This window comes from Nanorana parkeri, unplaced genomic scaffold, assembly GCF_000935625.1.
Source record: "Nanorana parkeri isolate BGI_ZX_2015 unplaced genomic scaffold, ASM93562v1 scaffold2036, whole genome shotgun sequence".
NCBI classification, from domain to species: Eukaryota; Metazoa; Chordata; class Amphibia; order Anura; family Dicroglossidae; genus Nanorana; species Nanorana parkeri.
This window is the reverse complement of record NW_017308304.1, coordinates 165,417-177,225: the sequence shown is the minus strand read 5'-3', so window position 1 is coordinate 177,225 and position 11,809 is coordinate 165,417.

The window sequence follows — 11,809 nt, the reverse complement described above, 5'->3', positions numbered from 1 at the left end:
AGTTAAAAATAGGCAAATGGACTATACACTTATGGGTGCGCCACTAGGGAAGTCGGAAACGGAGAAGGATTTGGGGTCATCATAGACCACAGATTGCGGAATAGCTTGCAGTGCCAGGCTGCTGTAAACAAAGCAAGTCAAGTCCTGTCTTGCATTAAAAAGGGTATGTATTGCAGGGACAAATCTATAATTTTGCCACTTTACAGATCAATGGTTCGGCCACAGCTGGAGTATGCGGTCCAGTTTTGGTCACCAATACTCAGAAAAGATGTCCTTGAGCTGGAAAAAGTCCAGAGGAGGGCAACAAAACTCATTAAGGGGTTCGAGGACCTAAACTATGAAACAAGACTTGCTAAATTGTGGGTAGTCCCCCTGTGTATGCCTAGTTTTACACCTCTCCCCCTAATTGCATAAATCGAAAAAAACAGAAGGTTGTAAGGGTTTCTGGAGGGGTGTAAATGACCGTCCAAGAGAGATATATAAAAATGATATACAATTTATTACTACTGAATACTTAATTGGTTAAATACATCGATAAAATATCTAATCCCTGCAGAGGATACATCAATACATTGATTATTTAACAACTCTAAAGATCATTGATCCAAACTTCCAAATGTAATTTAATAATTTGTTCAAAGCATAATTTAACTCAATAGGCCCCGACGCGTTTCGCCATAGGCTTCATCAGGGGACCATTCGGGATGAATCATGCCGGGTAGGTCTGCAGTATGAGGGAGAAGTGCCCAGGAAGCCAGTCGGGAGCGGGCGGGATAAAAACCCACCGTTGCCTCCACTGCTTACTTGGTTTGTCGGGGCCTATTGAGTTAAATTATGCTTTGAACAAATTATGAAATTACATTTGGAAGTTTGGATCAATGATCTTTAGAGTTGTTAAATAATCAATGTATTGATGTATCCTCTGCAGGGATTTGATTTTTAATAAGTTCAATTTAATCATGTATGTAACCAATTAAGTATTCAGTAGTAATAAATTGTATATCATTTTTATATATCTCTCTTGGACGGTCATTTACACCCCTCCAGAAACCCTTACAACCTTCTGTTTTTTTCGATTTATGAAACAAGACTGTTAAGATAAAATATGTTCTCGTTGGAGGTTAGGAGATTAAGGGGGGACTTGATATGCTTGTATAAACTATGCAATGGTTACAGCAACATTGTTAACAAACTATTCACGGTTAGCTCCGTAACAAAGACCAGAGGGCACCAACAAAAATTGGTGGAAAAAAAAATTCAACACACAGGGAGCAAGGGGTTCTTCACAGTTAGAGCGGTTAAGGTCTGGAACTCGCTGCCACAGGAAGTGATTTCTGCTAAGAGTGTGGAAGCATTCAAGAAACTCTTGGACGAGTTCCTCGGAGAGCATAACATACAGGGGTACAGGTACGCCTAAGAACAAGATCACACATGGACTCATACACACGCACACACCTGCTCAAACATAAATGCACACACGCAATAGGTTGGACTTGATGGACTTACGTCTTTATTCAACCTCAAAAACTATGTAACTATGTAACATCACGTGTAAAAACACAGACAACCTGGTGGCCGCCTTACGAACTTGCACAACAGAGGATTCAAACAACTCAAGCTACAGTAAGGAGGTACTCTTGCCACCAGCAGAATGCTCTGAGGGCAGATCTGCCAGCACACATTTATTCTCGTAAACTGGCCAGCACTTGAGCCACTATCCAGGGAAGTATATGGGCGTATCAAAGACATGAAGCTTGGAGCAGCGGCCACACACACACAGGGACCATGGGGAACAACAGTAGCTACTTTCCAGAAAGGAGGACAGTAATGGCACTAATTTAGAGCAGACCAGCAGCCAAGTGGTACAAAGACTGCAATATGAAGACAGTCCCTTAAGGAGACCCATGCACAGACATAATAGGTGCAGAGATCCCTCCTCTGCAAAAAAAGAGGGAGCACACAGATCGCTGCCTGCCTGTCCAGAACAGAAGCACAGCGTCCAAGAAGGCTAAAGGCAGGTGGACACCACCCTCTTTCCCAGAATACTCAGAGTTCACACCAGCATCCCAACACCACACAATGCAGACTGAGGCCGCAACCGCCCTCCAGAGCCCACAACTGTGGCACCCCCGACAACAGCCATGACCGATGCCACACCAGTAAAAACACTGAGCGCCAGCCAGCAGTAGACTTTCCATGTACAAAATGTTTAATGGTGGTAGCAACATTAGCGATAAACTGTTTAAAATTAACTCTGTTACAAAAACTAGAGGCCATCACCTAAAATTGGTGGAAAAAAAATTCCAGCACAAGGGGCGAAGGGGGTTCTTCACAGTAAGATCAGTTAGGGTCTGGAACTCACTGCCACAGGCGGTGATTTCAGCAAATAATGTGGAATTGTTCAAGAAACTTTTGGACGATTTTTAAGGGACCGTAATATACAGGGGTACAGGTAATATACAGGGGTACAGGTACTCCTAGAATGAGATCCTAATAGGTTGGACTTGATGGACTAATGTCTTTATTCAACCTCAAATACTATGTAACACTTCCTGAAGAAAAACAACATCTGATACAAGGGCTGCTCATCAACATCTCACCTTGACAAGGACTATAAGGTCAGTGTAAAATTCACAGAATGCGACAGCTCAAATCACAACACAGCTTTACACCCTGGGCCAGCCCCATGGACTTTACAACACACTCAACACTAGTGAGCATGGCGGAGAGGAAGAATACACTGCTACAACTACACCAGAGATCACTTCACAATGTACAGAGGTCTGCAAAGGAGTCATAGGTGGCAGGTCCTGCTCCAAAATCTGTCTAGTCAGAGTCTACCCAGCAGGTAAAAAAGGCAAAGCCATAAAGCTTTACGCAATTCTTGATGATCAAAGTAACAAGTCTTTAGCCAGCTTAACCTTTGATATGTTCGGCATTCAAAGCCCCAGCATTCCTTACTTCCTAAAAGCTTGTTCAAGAATAGTGGAGACGGCGGCGAGGAGAGCATCTGGCTATCAAGTTGAATCTATTGACAGACAATCCTGCCGGTAGGGCCACAAATTGGTAATGCTCCTCCCCCACAGCAAATCGCAGGAAACGTTGATGACCCAGAAGAATAGGCACATGAACATAGGCATCCTTGATGTCTATAGACGCCAGCAAATCCCCTTGACTTAAGGAAGTCACCACTGAACGAATGGATTCTATCCTGAACCCGCACAAACTGGTTGAGAGGTCCAGCACTGGACGAATACCGTCTTTCTTGGGAACCGTGAAGAGATTTTAATAAAAGACTCTGAATCTTTCAGAGTGGGGAACAGGAATGATGACCCCTTGAAGGAGCAACTCCCCAACCGCTCTGCGAAGGTTAAGGACACGTTGGGGAGAAAGATGGAGATTGGATTTGAAAAAGCGGGCCAGAGAACGAGCCATGAACTATCTTGTAACCCGAGGTAACCACCTCGCGTACCCACTGGTCTGATACATGAGAAAGCCAAGAGCCGGAAAAAAGTAGTAGCCATCCCTCCACCTTGAGAAGATAATGTGGGGGCAGACCTTTATGCAGAGGAAGGTTTACAGGGGGGCTTTGCATTCCTGACCTTGGGAATGAAAAAAATGTTTGTGAGCAGAAAAAGAAGGGCCTGGTTTGCGCCACAAGTCTTTAGATTTTGTGGTCTGCAGCAGAAAGGTGCTCTTGCCCCCTGTAAGATTCTTGATGTTCTCGTCCAAGGTAGTGCCAAAGAAGATCCCTCTGAAAAGGAAGCCCCATAAGAGCCTTATTGGCTGCCTGATCTGCCGACCAGCACTTATGCCACAAAAGTTTACGAATTACCACTGCCAAAACTGAAAGTTTGGACACCAAGGGCTGAGCATCCAAGGCAGCATTACAAAAGGTACTTGAGACCCTGAACAAGCTGATCAGCAAGTTATAATAATGAATGTGCTGCACTTCAACTGGAACAATAAACAAATCTATATAATAAATAAGTGCTAAACAATACATGCAATCAAAGTATTCACAATTGCTCATCTTGTAAATGATGGAAGTCAATTGTGGCGTAGGGCGGAGACTCGCAGACGTGGATTGGAGATTACATGATCAGCAGTACAGCTCCTGTTTGATCTGTTTTGCATCCAGAGAATACAGTAACACAGAGAGAGTTGTCAGGTACTAATTTTACTCAAAGTTTTATGTAAACTTTCCTTATGCAAGTAGTTTTTTTTAAAATGAAGTTTAATTTACGGTTTTACGTCATGGGCTGTTTTGTAAATTTTATTGGATATGGTCGTGATGACACGCTGGTGTCATTTTCTGTGTAACAATTGTGGAGAGGCAATATTTAATATTATAATTTGATACATTTAGAGGGTAACACTTCTTATAGTGCTGGCAGCTACACAGGGTTTGGCGCGAGGTGTGATTTGTCAAGCTGATCAGCAAGTTCGACATAGGACGAAGGCAAATTCTCACCAGCCAGACCATCATGAAGCAACTTTGCCCATTCTGTCAGCATCTGAGAAACCAGAGCAAAAGCCAAGACAGGTGGAAGTAGGGTCCCAGCGACTGTATACATGGACCTAGAAACCCTGGTCCATACATTTTCTAGCTGAACCCTGTGACATTGCACGCTCAGCCATCCATAGCTGAGGAGAAAACCTCATAAGACGGGGGAGGGCGTAAGACATGACAGCAGCCAAGGCGGTCAAGCCGAACCAATGGCAGAGAGTAAACATCACTGGAAACCGCACAAGCCAAGCTACTAGAGGAAGGGAAAGACCCCTTACCCGACCAACAGAGCTCGCTAAAAATCCCAACCACCAGCCCCTACTAACTCAGGCTGTGCTGGACCCTCACCAACCCTGTCCTGCGACACAGACATCCATGTGCCAGCGACCTGGAGATGTGACCAGCCAGCAGCATGTGCCAAGAGGAAAGGGACCACCCCTCTGCATGCCCAAACGTCCAGGAGCACGGGAAGTGATGCAACACGACAGCAAAGTACCCACAACAAACATGGCGGTTGCGGCATCAGGCAGGGAGAGAGCATGGCGCATTTAAGGACAGGATGCCCATTCAGAGCAACCGCGGCTCCCGGCCGCACCTAGACAGCCACAGCTAAGGGCAGGAGCCCAAAACCAAAATGGCGATCGTGGCCCCAGCCGCAAACAAGCCGATGCCTCAGAACAACTTGGTGCCTCCGGAAGGAGCAACACCTGCCCAAGACACGGGCAACGGGGAGGGGGACCATGGCCCACAAAACTGCCGCCCCTAGCCCTGACAAGTGAGAGAGGGGTTAGGCGGCATTAGCAGCACCCAGAATGGCCGTCCCTGCGAACGCCCATCTGAAGGCAAGAGCTGAGACACGACTATGCCCCACATGCCACAGGGCCCCCCCAGCCAAACGACACATACATACCATCTCGTTGGGGGAAAAGTCCCCTAGAGAGCTTCACAAATGGGACGACTCCTCTTAGGGGAAAAAGACGGGAAACCTCTAGCCGGAACCACGGAGTCGTCTGCATGTATAGGAACATTGACTGGTCAATCATATGTGTACCCAGAGAAACATCTCACAGGCTGCTCTGCAAAGGAACAGAGCTATCGCAGCCGAACCTGCCGTAGCAAGGAACTGCTTGCACTCGCTGGCAGGACAGGGGAAGACTACACGGATCTATAGATATACACCTTGTCACCCAGCCTGCTGGTGATTGAAGGATCCACAAAGACCCAACAGGAAAAATAAAAGAAACAAAAATTTTAAAAAAAAAGGAAAAGAAAAAGAATCCCAGCACGGATTCTGACGTCCTAACTCCTTGACGCTAGGCAAAAAAACTGAGGCTGTTAGCACATATGGGGGGGGGGGGGCCCTTTTGTTTTTGTGCATAGCGTCCTACTCCTGCAGGTGGCAGTAAACTCCAGCGGTACAAGATCTAGCGATCTTCGCTGTGTCCTTCAATGAACGAAGAGGGAAAAAAAGGACTTCTAATGTAGAGGACTGTTTAAAATATCTGCCTTCCGAGTCAGCAATCAGTCTCCTCAAAAGAGCACAGCACATGCTCGCCAGCTCTAATCTCAGGTTTCACAAAATTAGTTCCAACAGTAAAGTAATGGAAGCTTTCCCTTCTCAAGATCACTTGAATGATCTAAGAGAGTTACAGGTTTATTCACAAAAGGGTGAAGAGTTTGGAGAAGGCAGGAGAAGTGAACAATCTAAGTCAACATAGCTAAACTGGAAAGCAAGCTGAATTGGAACATTTTCCCAAATCAGCTATTTTGGTCGAGATCAGGGGTCATCAACCTGCGGCTCCGGAGCCGCATGTGGCTCTTTCATCCCCCTGCTGCGGCTCCCTGTCCAGGGGAGATCAGCATCGCAGATGGTATGTGCAGAACTGATCTGCTCTGGAACAGCTGTTCGGTCCTGAAATGTCACTTCTATCCGACTTTGTGAGTGGGGTGGAATGTGAGACCGCACTCACAGAGTCAGATAGAAGTGACATTTCAGGACCGAACAGCTGTTCAGCAGATCAGTTCTCCTGCACATACCATTTGCGATGCCGATCTGCCCTGGAACAGCGGACAAAGCATTGGAATGCTTGACCTATTGGTGGTCACACATTCCACCGCCAAAAAACTGGGCGTGATTACATTGAAATGTGTGACCACATCACCGGTCACACATTGTAACGTAGTCACAAACTTTGATAGAACACCGCCATTAGGGGGGTCCGGCCGGTACCCATGTGAGGAGGCTGGGCAGCCTCTTACATGAGTATCAGCTGTACCAGGGGTGGCATGGCAGAGGTGCCAGGGGAGGGGGTGGAGGAGGCCAGGCCCCAACAGCAGCAGGTAAGAGGAGTTGGGAGGAGGTACAGGGAAAGGGACCCCGCCGACCAGCCCACCTGAGGCCCTGCTGCGCCCACCATAGAGAGTCTAAAGGGTTTTGTCAAAAGGGTTTTGTGGCTCCTGGTGTTTTCTTTTCTGTGGGAAATGGGTCCAAATGGCTCTTTGAGTGTTCAAGGTTGCTGACCCCTGGTCTAGATTGTTCACTTCACCTGCCTTCTCCAAATGCTTCACCCTTGTGAATAACCCTGTTAGATTGGGGACAGACTCTTTACCTGTCCAATGCAGTCTTGGTCTACTATGGGACTTTAAATCAGATTTCTTTACCTTCCAAATAGACAGAAGACAAAACCTTTTACTCCCAGAGGTGTCTTGCCTACAATTAATAGCCTGTATGATCCATTAGGATTTGCAGCCCCTGTCACAAGGTCAAGCGCTAGAGACTTAACTCGTGAAACATCTGATTGAGATGCCCCACTGCCCCGATAAAAACAAATCTTGTTTTTATCGTGTGGAGGAATTCTCTTACAGCCTTATTTGATCTCTATGTTTCACACTCATATGCTTCCATACCCTCTACAAAAGGTACAGAGTAAAAAAACTTTGCATATTCTCTGATGCTTCTGTCAAAGCAATAGCAGCTGTTGCCTACTTAAAGATTGTAGATGTTACAGCACAATGCCACGTTGGATTTGTCATGGGTAAAGCAAAACTAGCTCCACACCCAGAGCACACTATTCCTAGACTAGAACTTAGTGCTAGAGTACTAGCAGAAATTACCACAGCATTGAGCTCAAAGATACCAAATTCTACACTGACAGCAAGGTTGTGTTAAGACTACATCTATAAAACGAAACTAGAAGATTCTATGTTTACATTAACAACAGAGTGCTAAGGATCAGAAGATCCACCCATCCAACACAATGGCAGTATGCATCTAATGATCATAATCCTGCAGACCACGCTACAAGAGCTGTTGCAGCTTGTCACCTTATAGACAACTTGGCTTACAGGGCCTGCATTCTTGTACAGTACAGACTGTTCCTGATAATGACAGAATTGAACTAGTAGCTCCAGACTCAATGTTGAAATCCATCCTGAAATCTCCACACTTCAGTCAACTTAGATCTTACAGATTTTCAAATTGGAAGTCACTTGTTCGAGCGATTACTTTTCTTATTCACCTAGCTTATTCCTTCTAAGGTGCCAAGCATTCAAATGACTCTGTAAAGGCTGACACTATTGTCAGAAGGCTAATGCAATGGTGGAACTGCAGCAGTCCAGAGATCTCATCATCCACACTGCAATATGAAAGCTATGCCAGGGAGAATTTTTTTTTTATCTTTAGGTTACAAACACTTTTCACTGAAGGAGCTTTACTAGATGCTGGCTTTTGGATAGTTGGGAGTCAAAAGATGCGAGTAGTGTAATCTTCAAATGCGTTACTTGCCGCAAGCTTCGTTGCATGATAAGACAAAAAAAAGACAAAAAGGTCAAAAAAAAGATAAAATAAGCACACAACTGGTTACTGGTCACTATGTAAAATCGGGCTGAAATGTGTGGTGTGCGAGCTCCTACTATCAGGGAGAGGAACCCTGCAATTCAATACATATAAACAACAAGCGTTAGGAGCACTACTACCTTAAATTAAGAATGTCCAATGTCTAATGTTGGTGAAAAATCGAATGATGTGACTTACAGTTGGAAGGCAGCTGGTGTGTCAAAGGTGGTTATTCAATCCTAATGGCGGGTGCCTGGGGAGAGTTCGAGGATAGATTGTCCCAGGAGTATGTGGTAGCGGGTGTAGGAGCACTGTGGAGAAACCTGGCAACACGCGTGCACGGCTGGCCAGGCCGGGCCGCGGCGGCTAGGAAAGGGGAAACCGCAAACGGCTGTATTATACTATGTTCGGTACGTTCAGCAGGTCTCGTCAGGTTGGTGTCACGCCAGTGTGACAGGTCATGAATGGGGAAGAAAGTCTAAACGAAGGAGAGGGCTCTCAGTGCGGTAAAAAAAAGAGGGGGGGGACTCTTAGTACAACATAAAAAACATGTATTCTTAAAAGAGCCCTTCGCTGGGGATGGTAACAAGTGTGGACCAAATGTACTCTACAACACTTGCACGCAATTGCTTTGAAGTCTCAAAATGATCTGGAATGCAAGTGTAGAAAAAAAAAACGCACCTGTGTGTGGAGCCCTATATTTGTACATGGACCCGCCATTATGAAATTAGACTGGAGGAGCAACGGGACCGCATAGTTACAAGACGGTTGAAAAGCTGGTAGAATGAGTGACAGGAAGGGACTTCTAGTATGGTGTGAATCTCAATTTCTTCATTCAGACCAACTGGTGTCAAGGTGTTTCATTTGTAGATCCAGAAAGTCTCCCTTACATAGTAGGTGAAAACGTTCTGATGGTGACAGATGGGTGGAGATATGCTCGATGGCAAACACCTGAAGGCCCTGGATATTTTTATGATGTTTTAAAGAAAAAGGTCTTGGGACATTATGTTCAAGGTCCCCTTTCTGGATCAGGCATCTGTTGTCTCCAATTCTAGCACGTAGTGGACGTTTGGTGCGGCCCACGTACAGAAGCCCGCAGGGACAGGTGAGCCCATAGACAACATGAGCATGTTATAAATTGCTTGATGTGATATGGCTTTTTGAGATGGTCGAAGAATTTAGTTTGGCCGTGCTGGATAAACTGGCAGGTTAGGCACCTGGGCTTTCTGCATTGAAAAATCCCCACCCTATTATCAAATAGAAAGTTCTTTGGTGTGATTTCTGGTCCTTGGAATAGACAGCTGGGCCCTACCATGTTCTTCACATTCCTAGATTTCCTAAAATTAATGGTAGGTTTGTGTGGTGGGGGGGTAAATTTGGGCTTAGTCTGGGGTCCTTTCTCAATATGTGCCAGTTTTTGTTGATGACATTGAAACAGTTGTTGTATGTGGTAATAAACCTTGTTACCATCACCCTTGGTAGTATCCTTTTTCTGGTGTGGGACTGAATCCTGATCTGTGTTAGATATGTGGAGAATGCCATGAGGTCCAGCTAATCTTCCAGCTGATGTTGGCCTTGATGTATGGTCTTTGGCCTGTCATCACAGGCCACACGAGAGATTGTCAGGCAAACAGCAAGCGCTGGTCAGTCATACTTGCATGACTGCCCAGAGCCATTCACATTGAACCCTTTCTTGCTTACTCCAGCAACCCTCACCACTCAAAACTGTAGTCCACACTCCTAGAGAATTCAATACGAAGGCCTTGTATACACATCACTGAAAACTAGTATAGTGTTGCAGATACCTTCTGGGACAGGTTGAGGAAACCACATTTCCACCTTGCAACCACGCAGAAAGTGGCAAGAGAGCAAACCTAAAGGTTTGATGAAACCAGGTAGGGAGTGTTCTGCCCTCAACCATGGGATTTATTGACTTACCTACCTTCTCAAAATCAGCCACAAGATGGTGCAATACTTCCTTTGCAACAGAGCAGTTTTACTATTGTAAGTTCTCAGCCCATGAAGAAAGAAATGCATTGTGGGACTTGGACTACATCTTACAACCAAGGAGAAGAGAATCTGATGTCATCCTGAGCTCCTGTCTGAAGTAAATATTATTTTCCATATGGCAGCATCACTAGTAGGGACACATTTATTTTTGAGCCATCACCTCATTTACATGTTCATATATTGTTTTCATGTCATATTTCACACCACCCTGTTAATAAAGCTTCAAGATTTCATCCAGTCTGGCATTTTGCAGAAGGGGGGTGTTTAGCTGCATGTCAAGCTATACACAGGCCACAGGGTAACTTATAGCAAGGACAGAACAAGATTATTTTGTTGTTCAAGTCTTTCAGGAGTTCAGGGAACTGGAAGCCAAATTCAATAGTCACTCCCAGAATTTTTCATTTTCATCCCATTAACTTTATTACTTGGGTTTCGTTTTAGTCTCACACACAAAAAACCCCACCTCCCCTACTAAAAAGTTTAGTCATGGGAAGGGAATATGATCGGCAAGCCAACCACATTAACATATACACATTTGTGCAATCACTACCGAACTATCGGAAAATTTGATACACGGCAACATACGTGAATATTTTATATAGATGTGAATGGTCAGCAGCCAATTTTGAAATATATTACAAATCATGAAAACGTATGTAGTTGTACAAGGTCTATTGTGAATAGACAACTTTGCTATTTATGTCTCCAACTACAATATTTTCTAATGCGCTATAACCAGCTGAAATGCTTGGCCACCTTTATTGCTGCTTGCAGCTATATTTAAAGTTTAGCGTTTTTCCTACTTTCATTTCCCCAAAAACAACAAATGTTATTGCCCAATGATTGCTTCTACCCAAGGTTGTCCCTTAATTCACATGTGATTAATTCTGGATTATAAGAAATTAGTAAATCCAACAGCATTTTTTTTTCTAGTTGGAGTTTCCACCATTTGACCCTCTGTAAATCTCATGTAGAAAAACGTATTGATGGGCCTTTGGCGAGTGTGGTTCAGTTTGCTGAAATCAATATCCGGATAGTTGAAATCTCCCATAATTATAACATTGGCTTGCCTCTCCACCAACCATGTACAAACTTTTAAAAGCATTGACAATTTGGGGTATCCTATTTAGTCACGTTTCACAGGTGCACACCATTGTTACACTGGCAGGTTGGGTATTTACTCGCCACAACCTGCAAGAGTAGTTGAAATGCCTCCTTTTCCCTTATGGTCAGGGGCCTAACATAACAATACATGTACCATTTGTATTGCTAGTTTTCATCTCCAGCCATAAAGCCTATGCTACCTCCCCAATTATTGATGTTGTTGCACACATTTAGTATCAGTTTTCCTGGCATACATGTTAGATGAACATACATTTTCTGGTAAGTGTTACAATATGCATTCAAATTATGTAGTCTTTGAAATCTTAATAGTAAACATAGTTTCTTTAATA